We start from the raw sequence: 13,134 nt of genomic DNA on the forward strand, positions 1-13,134 counted from the left end.
GGTGGGACCAGGGAAAATGGAGAGATGCGCGTGTAGTTGGAAAAACACTGGCAAAGGGAAAATAAACCAGTTCTGGTTTAATTCAACCGCCGCCACGACGCCACACGGAGTCACGCGGTGCAGTTTGTGTATCGTGAGGGGAAGAAGAACGAGTTCACGGGAATCTCGGCTCGACAAACGGACAGAGAGATATGGATAGAGAGACATGTGCACGGCATTCTCTAAGAGAGATAAAAAAGCCGACGGGCAAGGGTGAGGGCGAGGGTGAAGCGGCAGCGGAAAAAAAGCGTGGGAGTATAACGATCGGGAAGCGGTGTATTAAACAAAGGAATTAAAACGCATAGTCCGCGTACGTGACGGAAACGAAGTATCCCTTTTTTTCCCTCTGCGCACGCGGCCTTATATTTGCGGCGGAATAAACTTATCGCGAGAAAGAATGGCTTTGTTGTTTTATCTCTTCCCGATACGGCCCGCAATGCTTACCCGATAGTTCCTGCGAATTTGTATCCTGCCCGTTTTTAAATATCCCGAGATAAATATCCCGTTTGGAAAGAGAGGAAGTGATAATAATTCATATGCAAAAAAAACCGTCGAGCGAGAGAAAAATATAGGTCTGCTTCTTGTGGAGCAGCAATTGCCAGTTCTCAGATTACGCATTTATATCATAAAATCCATTAATTCCTTGCAGAATTCAAGGGAGACTGCTATTTTACTTGCAATTAAAAATGCCCCGCTAGGACTACCGACACTGTACCACACGGAAAAAACAATGTAGCTGCTGTAGCTAAAACTTAGCAAAATAGGGACAGCTAATATTTTAGTTGTGATAGCTCAATATTTTGCTACTGTGCCTATTGTATTAGGTGCGACAGCAAACGGTTTGCTGTCGTAGCAAAATATTGAGCTATCACAACTAAAACTATTAGCTGTCCCTATTTTGCTAAGTTTTAGCTACAGCAGCTACATTGTTCTTTCCGTGCAGGTGGAAACATCATGTACAATTCACAAATCAATCTTGTTCAAATTTGCATTCGGGTTGTATCGTCTGCAATATTCAATTGGCACTTGCGCAATGGCAATGCAAATGAGAAACCTACTTGATAATTAATTAACATATACCGTTAGGAACTTAACAGTTACGGCCACTGGCAGGAAAATCAAATGAGCGATGTTAGTGACGGTTTCGCGCTATCGACCGCGACAATTAATTAACGTTCAATGTTTTTGACAGCGATAACGAAATGACGTTAATCGAACACCGTAGACTCAATTGGCTTCGTTTCGATACACAAATTATGTCGCTAATGTCTCCTAATATGCGATTTCGCGTTGAAGCCTCAGGCATCTAACGGCAGGAAAAGTTTGCCTCGAGTCTTGAATGAGTCCTTAATTGCGCGCCCACCGCGCATTTATCCGGCTCTTTCCTTCAACCTCGAAATATCTGTGGACGCGTCTAGTGTCTGTATGCTTCTATCGAATTATTCTCGCATGCGGAACCTGAGTTAGGAATATGAGGTGCACGTGTGCGTCTAATTTACATATATGTAGATTCCCATTCACATGCAATGCATTTATATGTACGAGCAGCCTATGCAAGAGGACCGTCGCGAGACACAAATCTCGTAAAAAAGTGCGCGCAATTTCTCTCTTAACCGTTAACCCCGTCCGAGGACTCGAAAGGAACACATCGATTGTGCGAAATGCCTTTTTCATTATCCGGAGAAATCGGCGAAACGCGGGCGTAACGTTTCCTCGTGGTAGGTCGACACGGAAATTCACGCGTCTTACGATAATTTCGCGGATAATATAATTTTACGATGTCGCTTGAGAACAGCTAAACTCTTTAAATTAGCCGATACAAATTCCCTCGTTATTATCAGTTTCTTCTTTGAGTAAATAGTTACAATATCTTGGCCCTAGATATTGACGGGAGAGATGCGCTTGTGAAAGGACATATTGCGGGGCTAATTAGATGCAGCTCCTAAAAAAGAGCCACACGCGCGGCCCACGACGTGACGTTAATCGAGTTATAGCCGACCATAATTCGATAGTAAAACAAAAAAGGCACGGTAACAAAGAGATGGCTATTAGTACGTGTCAGGAAGTGCAATCTCTACGAAATAATTACGTCGTATAAATCATCGACACAATGACCTTCCCGTTACGCCGTCGTCCGTCGCCGTACAGAAGATGGGAATTCATAGCGGAAAGAATAGCTGTTTTGTAAATTACTCTTTTATGCGGCGGCCTTTTATGCTCGCGTTTTATTAACCTGAGAATGACTGCGCTTCGAGATTCGCGTGGAATATATATTTTAATTTCCACCGAGTTATCGAGTTAATTTCCCGTCGCCTTGTTTTTTTTTATTTGCAAACTAAATGTCTGAAATGTACATAAATATTGGCAATAAAAATATAACTAGCCGCGCGCATATCGATATTACGAGGACCGCGGCGAACTTATGTAAATATAAAACGAGATAAAATCGAGCAATGTTTAAAATTCGACGATAAAAAAGTTATTCGCTGGGATCAAGCGGTCATTTTTTCGTATCCTCGAAAGATCTCTCGATGCTATTTATGCCAAACTGCGAAATCTCACCCTCCGTTTCCCTCTCGCAGCAAAATTCCGTTCCTATGTTACGGAGCGGCGTCAATAATCGCTCTATCCTGGATAACGGACTGGAAGGCGGTGTGCAAGCATATCCCATTTTACGGCAGCAAATACGAGAGAGAGGATTCACGGAGATAATGGAACGATCCGGAAGAATGAAACGGCACGAACGACCGAATCACGGCGACAGACCCCTGGGATCTCTCTTCGGCATCGCCGCTGGAATTCGCCGTCGAGCTCTTTATTAGAGAATAAACTCGCGAATAGGCAGAAATCGTCTACGCCGAATTTGTATCTGACCGAAATAAAAATCTCTTTCCGATGACAACCGGAGCACATTCGATCGCGGCGGAGGCACATGAGAAAAAAAAACGCCCGAACAGGGACTCGAACCCTGGACCCTCAGATTAAAAGTCTGATGCTCTACCGACTGAGCTATCCGGGCATCGATATGAGAGTTGCCTCTAGACTCTCACGCGATGCACCTATCGAAGTTGCTTTTCATTCATGTTAAATTTAAACAGCCCGGACAGATAACATGCTCAGTCAAGTGGAATGAAAAAATGAATCGACAAGATAGACTAGAAATGAATATTTAGTATGCACTGAATTGAATATACCACATATGTCAAATATACAACAAATTACTAAAAACTAAATTTTTTTATACTCGCTAAAACAATTTTAACTTTAGCTTCGCTCTAATATATGTTACTCCTTTAAGGAACGCTAATAAATATTAATTGATAGCCTATTATGTGGCTTAGCGTATTATCGCTGCAATCCCTTGATTTATATTAATATCTCGGAGTTGGAGTAATTAGCCACTCCCTAGCTGCAAGTAGAAGATAACGCTACGCGTTCAGGAAACATTTGAGAAGGTGGTATTTGAGGCACAAATACGAGCCCTTGTAAATTACAAGTAACAGTAGGAGTTAATCGATCTCTCAAATTACTTGGAGGAAATTTCGCACTTAGTTGCAATTTTTCAGATTATAAATTACCGTAATTCTACGAGAGAAATGTGTTGAGCAGATGTACCGCCTATGCACGAGCGTTACTGGGTTTTACAAAAACATGTTCGTTATTCGCAAATCAGTACGTAAAAATTAAAGTCAAATCTAGAGAATTAATTGAAAGAAAATCCTATCATAAATCCGGACATCAGTTGTTAAAGCTTTGCACGTACAATTACTTGCGATATAAAAAAAAGACAATGTTTTCGGAAGTTATTTTCAGCCTCGACAACTGAGAACGAATACAAATCACTTTCGATTAAGAAAGAAATCGCTACTTTGTTCACGAATCACTCGCAAACATGCCGTCACATGCCGAAGTCCGGCGGTCAGATCCGGATGTGCAACAAGGTTGTTAATTTACGTGTCACTGGATTTTATCTTTGGCGAGATAAACAACGAATTCGAAATCACATTAATCGTGTCCGCAGAAACTTGTTTCTCTAATAGAAAAAAAAGCATTTCGTGAAATATTGATTGACGATTCATGGTGTAGTTTTGCTACATTCTGAGACAGAGGATTAATTAAGTATATTTTTTCTTAATGTCGTGCTATTGTTTACGTCCAACTCGCTGCAATGTGAGATTATCGAGACGCAATAATGGTCCACGGCCTTGACACGAAAAGCGATGACCGGGAGTCAAGCCATGGATTATCGCAGGCTAATTAAATACGTGCAGTTTTGTCGCGTTGACTATTTGCACGAAGGCATCTTTCCAAACGCAATTGTTTCGCGAGTTAATAAAACACGAAAAATATCCAAGGAGAACTTTTGTACCTTGCGCAATGCCTTGTCTGCTGCGATCCTTTTTTCACTATTGCGCTGTAACGCGTTTACGGTTCTTTAGTAATTAACGTGAGATCAAATGATTTACGATCAAGACAAGGTTTTTATGCGAGCATTACGATCGATTCGACGTCTAAATACTCTAATATTAAAGCAGTTGAAGCGTCTGTACTTTCTTCTCTGCGACACTCGTGATAACCCGAGGTGCCACAGACACCGAGCTATAGGATTTTTCCTGTCTCCAGTAATATTTATTACATCAATGCTTTTAAGGTTCATTTACGCATATCCGGGGCATTTCCGCGCTCAGTTTCCATGCATCTTCGATAGTATTCATATATCAGTGATAACAAATAGTTTCCTTATTTGTTTGTGGGCGTGTTCATACGTCCGGTACAGTCCCGTATTCGGGCCGTTCAATCTTATTTACTAGTAAAATGTATGGTTAAATTTCAAAAAACTCTCATAAAATCCTCAAAAATGCCAAATCGTCCCACGTTTAGAGGATTTTCAGGATAAATTTTAAGAGAAAATTCTCTCCGTGCATGCATTCAAAGACGAAATAGTTAATCTTCACTCATGTGCGAAAAATGGTTCGGACCGCAAAGGGTAAAACATTGTGAGTAAACCATAAGGGCTCTCGCGATGCAGGGTCGTTGTCCAGAACCAACAGCGGAGTTTCCCAACGTAATCTGGCACGGTGCCAGTGACTTTCCGATGTGTCAACTTCTCAATACTAGGAGCTACAGGAGATGCGCGACAATAGATGCCTTGTTCAAAATAATTTCCCAGCTCTCCTGAACAGCTGCAGCGACGAGAAACGGTCGAACTGATCAACGACGATGGACACAATGACGTTTTAGAATCTTGTTATCACAGCAAATATTATCACAAATGTACGTATGCATCGTGTCTGAGGAAAACAGACAATTTTTTCATTGTCTTTTAATTTAACGGTACGAAAATACTTTGTCTACAATGCATTAATTATATATTTTAGTACTAATAGAAAAATTAAATTGCTCCTATAATAAAAGAATCGCGAACGCAAAAGACGCCGAACGATATCGTTTAACATAAGCAGAAAATGTTTTTTCAATAGCAAAGTAGTAATCCAATTTTTTCGTTCATGTTATGTTATGCAACAATACGCGATAATATGTCAAAATATTTCCAAGATATCAATGTATCAATGAAACATAACATGATGAAATAATTGGTAATTATTGGGTTTGTCATTACAATTATCGTCGCATGCAATGCTACATGAAATTCGCGTAATTTGCGACGATTCATGGAATTATACACGGACGATAAGTCCGACTAAAATCGAATAAAAACACTTGGATAACGATTACACCGGATACAACAAGAACAAGGTCCTTAGACTACGTCACGTGTAAAATTATAACTGAAGACTCAATGGCTTTATTTGCAGTGTCTCCACATCTCTTGGTCGATGTCCAACGTGAGTTGGAGTCAATTAAATTCGTAATCTCATCACGTGTTCCCAATTTTTTTTCACGCTTGTTATTACAAGTAAAATTAACGAATTCAGTAAATAAACTGATATTTTATGGATCTCTGAACTTTTTCATTAAGGATTAAAAGTAAAAGAATAGATACATCAAATACAGTTGCGTGCACTACACGATTCCCACGCTATCACATCTAGCAAAACCTAGCCAGGTCGAACAAAGCATCAGTGCGTAAGACTTAAAAGCTCGGTGATTAACCCAGAAAACCCAATGGTTTTTCTCGTACATCGACCTGTGCACAGAGAGAACGGGTACGAAGGAACGAGGTGGAAGAAAAAAAAAGATCCAATGCGCCACTCTCTTTTTCTAAGAAACTCACTAGCGGGCATCCCCTGGAAGGACGCCAACTACATCGAATCATGGATATAGGTGGTTAATGCTACCCTCACACCGAGTCTGTGACGTAACTTGATCGACTCGCAAGAATTGGCCTTAATTACCAGCGTACCGAACTGAATTCCTCTACCACATCTTTACGGACGGCAGTAAATTTGTGCAACAGTAAAAAAGTTAATAGTGCCCAAAAAAACTGACGCGCGCTTATTTAAATTTTGTTATTTCTCAGTAGGAAAGAAAATTAAAATTGTGCAAAAATATATAGAATAAAAAAAAGTTCTAATTGAAAAAAAATTGTAACTTCATTGTTGTAATGTTCTTTTTAATTCTCAATTACTTTGACGAGTATTCATAATTTGGCTGGCTAAATTATTACATTATTCGACCAGTAGTCGAAGAAATATAAGAGACTCTTAATCACAGTGTCGTAAGGCGGACTTAAAATAATTTTAAATAAGAATATAATTTCCTTCGCGCAGCCTTAAGATTGGTCACCTGTCCAAAGCCATCCAAGAATACGATTCCACCGGCGGTCGTCGAGGAAACGATTCTATCGACTGCGTAATCGGCGACGTAAGCGCTCGCAAAAATAATTGCATTTTTATTTGCGACAAATATTGATTTTTGCTTATCTACGAGAGTATTTTTCCGAAGTTCACAAACACTAAAATCATTGCGTCGCAATCTTATCGTGGACGGGCCAGGAGCGGGCGAGAAGCGTCGAGCGATATTGCAGCGGTATATTTCCCAATGATACCGATACATTCGTACATTTTGTTGTCAATTCCATCGATATCGCGTGTTGTCACAGCAAGCTTTTTATCCCAACCTACGGACTCACATCCATATATCCTTTCTCCTAGATAAATGATCGTTCCACCGTTTCACGTGCTGTCCCAAGTTTTCGTTAAATTACGTATAATTTTACTATAGTATGCAATTGAAAAGAAACCTGGCAAAGGGGTACGTTCTATCGTCAGTTTGATCACTGAAGTTAAGCCAGCGGCACACGATACTTTTCTGCTCGCGCATACCTCTGCTGGCTGGTGAGAGCCAATCAGGACGCAATCTTAACTCATCTGCCCTATCACGTGGAATCCCGATTGGCTCTCACTAGCCAGCAAAGGTGCACGCGAGCAAACCAGCGAGCAAGAAACCATCGTGTGCTCCTGGCTTAACTTCAGTGATCATTACTGACGATAGAACGTATCTCTCGCGAGGTTTTCTCGTAAGGTTCTTCAGTTAAGATACACTCGATACGTAGCATTGTTGCGAGCTCGACACTTTCATTAGGTACAGACGAATGCCGTCGTATCTCTCGCAGACGCGGAGGATACGTGGGAGTACAGGTGTAGTTACGGGCGAGAGGGAGGCCGGGGAGGACCGGGCGGAATGTGAATCCGATAGTGCAGAATAGAACACCGGGGTGCCAGGTGTTCCGAGAGGTTTATTTTCGATTGCAGTTTCACCGAGTGCCGGTGCACCGGGGGCGGGTTACGCGGTGTCGTGTATTTTTAGCGATCGCACGGCATGCGGCACACCACCGCGACGTTTCGACACGACCCGAAATAAGATGTTTATCGAACCGCTCGAACGGATCGCCCCGCGTTAGGGGGTTTTCGGGGAAAAGTAGACCGACCGGGCTGGCGCGGGGGTTAAGCGCCCGCGAGGTGAGGTCGTTCACTCCCCCTCCCCCGCTCTCGCCGTGAAACGAAACGCGCCGAAAATGAATGGGGTATTCGTGAGCGTACAATGGTACGGTAAACGCCCCATTGTATCTCTCCTTACTTCCGTGGTCGGTGTAAAACGAAACGCGAACGCGCCAAACTTATTCGACTTGAAAGGCACGGGCCAGTTTATTTTTCTTGGTGGGAACAATCTTCGCGTTCGCCGCGTTCCCGGGCCCCAGTCGGGAGTATCGCGGATTTGCGAATGGGTGAAATTTAACTGATTATTTTCGCAGACGAATATTCGCCAACGCCCGCGATTATTTCGAGAAGCGGTTACGCGCGTGCCTTCGTAGACCACTTCCTCTATTAGAAGATCGTTGACCTTACCGGACTGAAAACCGCACGCGTTTTCTTATCGATGAACAAGATTGCGACGTTACGCAAAACGTATTGCGGCGTCTCGGAGTCTAATCCGTTTTCGATCGACGGTATGACGCATCGCTAGTACGCCGCACTTTTCCAGCGCATTATTGCGCGTCTGTGAGAATACCAAGTGGCGAGTTTTGATTAGGCTTATCTCGTCGGGGATTAGATACTTGCCGGGCAAGCGCGCGTCGCCGCGCGTTTATTAAAATGAGATGATGGAATCGTGATTCCGCAGTAAACATCGAATGCCAGGCAAGACGCACCTTTATTTATTCGCGAATCGATCGATCTGTTAAACGCAGCCCCGAGAAACGATCGAGAAAATCCACGGATAATAATAGTGTGCTCACGCGCACGGGCGTAGGCAACATCTTAAGTTTTTTCTAAAGTCTTTTCCTATCCGTCGCGATTGCTTTTTCCGCGGGCGCGAGACAAGTTCCATAAAATTTATATTCTATATTAAGTTACGTCCAAAATTTATATTTCCTCGTGAAAAATTAAAACGGGAAACGTTTTATTAAGGAATATGCTAGTTGGGTTGACTACAACTTTCCCGTTTTAATTTTTAATCATCACTGGTAACTAGACGCAAACTCTCTCTTCTTTGTGGAAAATATATTTTCTCCGATAAAATAAATAAACGTTAGAAAACTGACATTTTATAATTTTACAAACAGCATCAGAAATTCAAAATCTCATTTTTTTACGGGATTACGGTATTTTTCTATCGAGACACGGAATTAGGTCAACGAGGCTGAAACTCAGTCCGCATTGCAAAGCATCCCGGAGCTACGAAGCGCACGGCGAAACTTCAAGCTGCTTATTGACTTGTTCTTTTGCTTCGTCGTGAGTTCAAGAGTACACGAGTGGCAACAGATGGCGGGGACTCAAGAAAAGTTCATCTTAAGGAACTTAGTCGAGTCGAGAGTAATCCATGTGTTGATTCCGCCTCCGAGACAGAAGCGGTTTACTATTTACCCTCGTGCATTAAAGTACAATTCGTGGACAAGCTTCTGCAAAACTTAATTCCGGAAAACACGGTGCTTCTAAATGAAAAATGAATAAACGGAAATGGAGAAATAAAAAGTTATGGCATAAACTTTGGCAACGCCCCCACCGCTCTAAAAATAGTCGATTCGTCGTAATTTACATTCTCGACGCTTGTATTTGAACGGAAAATAAATTGCGAACGACAGTGAGGTACTCGAAGACAAGGATTCTTCACAAGCGCTTGTCATCTAACTTCACCGATCACGCATGTCGCGCACGATGGGTCTGTGTGAAGAAAAACGGCACGTACATGGCGAGTTTATTACGATCGAATGAAGAACGAACTGTGAAATATTCTCACATAATAGTGCGTATATATATAAGCATCTGTAATATATAACGTAATACATACAAGTAATATAATTGACACGTTTGCCTTTCAAACTCGTGAACGCAGAACTACGAACGTGCCTCGATTTTTAAATAGCTCCGTGTTAATCTAGTCACGGTATACGATAATACTGTGAAACTTGTACATTATTCTTACATGTTTCGCGCTTTGAATCTTCGATTAAAAAAATCCTCCAGCTCTCGTGTTCTCAAATTATATAATACCACTGCGTGCCTCGCGTCGCTACTGCAACATTTTTACGAGTTCAATAACTAACGCCAAGTAGTTTTGATTACCCAGTCATTCTAGGAAAGACATCCTCCGTGTTATTGCGTTATTTATTTGCATCTCGCCCTACGTCTGCGCAGAATGCTGAGCGAAGCGGAATCCGAGCCGCGTGTAAAATACCATGGTTGCACGAGGCCGTCACATGATAAAGTAAATTGAATCGGATATTTACGCACGTGTGTGGTACACACGCAGCAACGCTCGATGTGAGCGTACGGCGGGCAACGGGTGTTTCGAAGTGTACCTGAACGTCTACACCTTGTCTGAGTGCCCGAGTGCCATTTTCAAGTGTCTATATCAAGAACGAGTTGCGGCAAAAATACAATGACAAGAGGGAAAGCAGATATCACTTCCTGAGGGGAAAAGGAGGCCAGATGGAAGATACTCGGGTTCGATCGAGTAACGAATTTGCAAAGAGAAGGAAGAAAACGCAAACGTTGCAAAATCAGACGTGTGCGTCGTAAAAGATTAACAAGCGCAATATTTCTGCCTTAGAGAACGGCGGAATATTCATAGTAGACGGACCGGGTGTGCTGTGCTTATTTCTCCTGTTTGCGTTGGCACCAACGTCTAGCATCATCAAGTGGTTGCTCTACATTGTGAAGCGTGCTAAACCACGACGGATTTATAGATAGCAGAAATAATAAATGTCTGCATTCGGCGCGTAATACGAGCCGTAAAAATCATTCGCGCGTCCAACGTTACGTAATCCTTTAACGAGAAGTGCATTAATGTAACGAATACAACTGCCTATTTTCGTCCCGGTTCAAGAGTATAAGATACCAGGATGACAGACGTAACTTTCTATTTTTATTCCTCGGCTCGAAAACATTGTCTCATACATCTTTCGCGAACGAAGAATGATTACTCACAAAAAAGTATCAATCACACCGAGTCCTCCATCGTAAGATTTTTAGCAACACTTCACATTTTCAGGAGGTCATTTGCCCCTTATACAATTATAGCGGGTTACGCATTCTCTATTTTTAAATGGTCAAGATACTTTGTGAATAGTGCCGGTTAATTTCCCGTTCTACCTCGCGGCCGGTTCGAGTGGCAGCCGGCCCGTTTGCAAAAAAAGAAACGACACGTATGGAAAGCTGGTTCTTAATTAATGACACGCCTAATATGCAAGCAATGTATCCGCGGCGCGATCATTATTGTCGAACCCTACCGCGAGTCGGATCTCGCGATCGTTCCGGCGATTTTCTTCTCGCGAGTGAAAGCAACGCCGCCGCGCCGGTAGCACAAGCCGAGGCCCATCGTAATACTTTGCAGACAAGCGCACTGCTTCGTGTCCGCTTTCTTAGGATCGTATTAATTGCAAACTCGCGCCCGCTAATCACCGGGAGTTTCCTCTTTCATTCTCCTACTCGGCGATCCCGGGAATTGCATTTAATTGCGATGACCACCGCGCGAGAGCTGTCGTTTTTCTCTGCGAGCGGATTCTATTGTGAGCGAAATTATTCGTGTCGGTGAAAGCTAATGTTACGGAGATAAGTGCCAGTACCAACGCGATGTTTGTCGCTTTCTATAATTACTAATTAGTCATAACGATTGACCGGCGCGCGCCTGCTGCGGATTCGTAAAGCTTTAGTGCGGCTTAAACATTGATATCGGGAATTATCCGTTTGCTGCTGAAGGCTAAAATTACTTCTAGACACCCGATAATTATTTCGGTACTCTACAGCTTGATTTTTTCGCGATTTTAAAGGTTAATCTTCTTCATCCTTATTAACACGGACTCAGCCAGTCAGTGTTAAAAATTGGAAATTAAAAGTTACGCGTACCATTAATAAATCAGATATACCGTGGCGCGCGAGGTGGGGCAAGAAATTCTCACGAGAAAGTATACGTTTCAGTGAACACGGCGCGCGGAGTAATTATAATTTACAGTTGGCCCGACGAATCTAACGATTCTAGAAAAGCGTTTCGCAATACGCCCCGTATAAACAAGCCAAAGATATCGCGCGATGTTAGCTCACACACAAAGGTAAAGATAGAATCTCCACTAGTGGCGTGAGTTCGCAAGTACCAGTGTAACGAATGGCCCGGCTTTATTTTTGGATCACTGGGTACATCCTGGTTAATGACGGCCTGATAGTGAATTTAGATTCAATCTCTCTTTCTCTCTCTCTCTCTCTCTCTCTCTCTTTCTCTCTCGTCAATCAAGAAATTGAAGCGGAGATGATTAAGCAAGATATCAGTTTCCGGTTTGTTGTTTATCCGACGCGGTAGATTAGGTACTTGTTTGCGCGCTACAATTTTCTGTTATCACGCATATTATCGCTCCTTAGTGATATTTTTAGGGAGTTTTGAAATGCTATCCTTTAAGTATGTATGTCGCGAATCACCTGCAATCTAAAACGCGTGTTCTATTTTATCTCTCTACAAAATCACATTCGTAACGTCTCTATGCGAGTGCAATTGCTTTCATTTACCTAAAATAAATCCGCGTGCTATTTGTGTTTAATAAAATAAGCTAATGTACAATAAAACTGTATATTTGAGCGCGACGAATATATTTCTTGTTATCATCATAATCTTGATCTACCCCGTCCTTGCGCAGTGCTCAGTATATCAACGATAATTGCGAGAACAAACGCGTAGTCGCGTTAAATTATTGTCTCCTTAATCAAGGCGGCAAGCTTCGGGCGCGAGTGTATTTGACTGCTTTACTTCGCCGTGCTAATCACGCTAATTACGAACTCGGATGTCTTCGCTTGCTCGTCCTCGTTAAATTGCCGACACCGAAGCCGCGAGATAAGGAAGGAAATTGGCGAACCGACGAGAGCCGTACGGACAGACAGCTTACCGAATCTCTATTGGATCAAAAGATGAAGATCTGTTTATGGCAGAGCGTATAAATCGCGTAAAAAGATATTGAAATTTCCAACAACTTTTTGCAGAAATTATATATAAAGAATTTATCGTATATGTGCAAAAGAAGGAAAAAATTCAGACAACTCTTCCATTAATTTCTGTAAAACGGTGCAAAATTTTATAAATGCTGTCGCGCGCTTTTTCTACTCTCGTCCCGCAGTTTTGCCATTCAATTGATTAGCATTGCAAGCAAGT

The 13,134-nt window shown here is 42.3% G+C and overlaps 1 protein-coding gene and 1 non-coding gene across 2 annotated transcripts in view; both read right to left on the bottom strand.

The window, feature by feature from the left end:
- LOC105568156 (sestrin homolog) overlaps nucleotides 1-13,134 on the bottom strand; it is a 193,659-nt gene that overhangs the window by 88,829 nt on the left and 91,696 nt on the right. The window lies entirely within an intron of this gene.
- Nucleotides 2,986-3,058, bottom strand: Trnak-uuu. The gene has a single exon. It is a non-coding gene; the product is annotated as a tRNA-Lys (tRNA).

Source organism: Vollenhovia emeryi, unplaced genomic scaffold (assembly GCF_000949405.1).
Source record: "Vollenhovia emeryi isolate VEMERY1.0 unplaced genomic scaffold, V.emery_V1.0 DF939131.1, whole genome shotgun sequence".
Lineage (NCBI taxonomy): Eukaryota > Metazoa > Arthropoda > Insecta > Hymenoptera > Formicidae > Vollenhovia > Vollenhovia emeryi.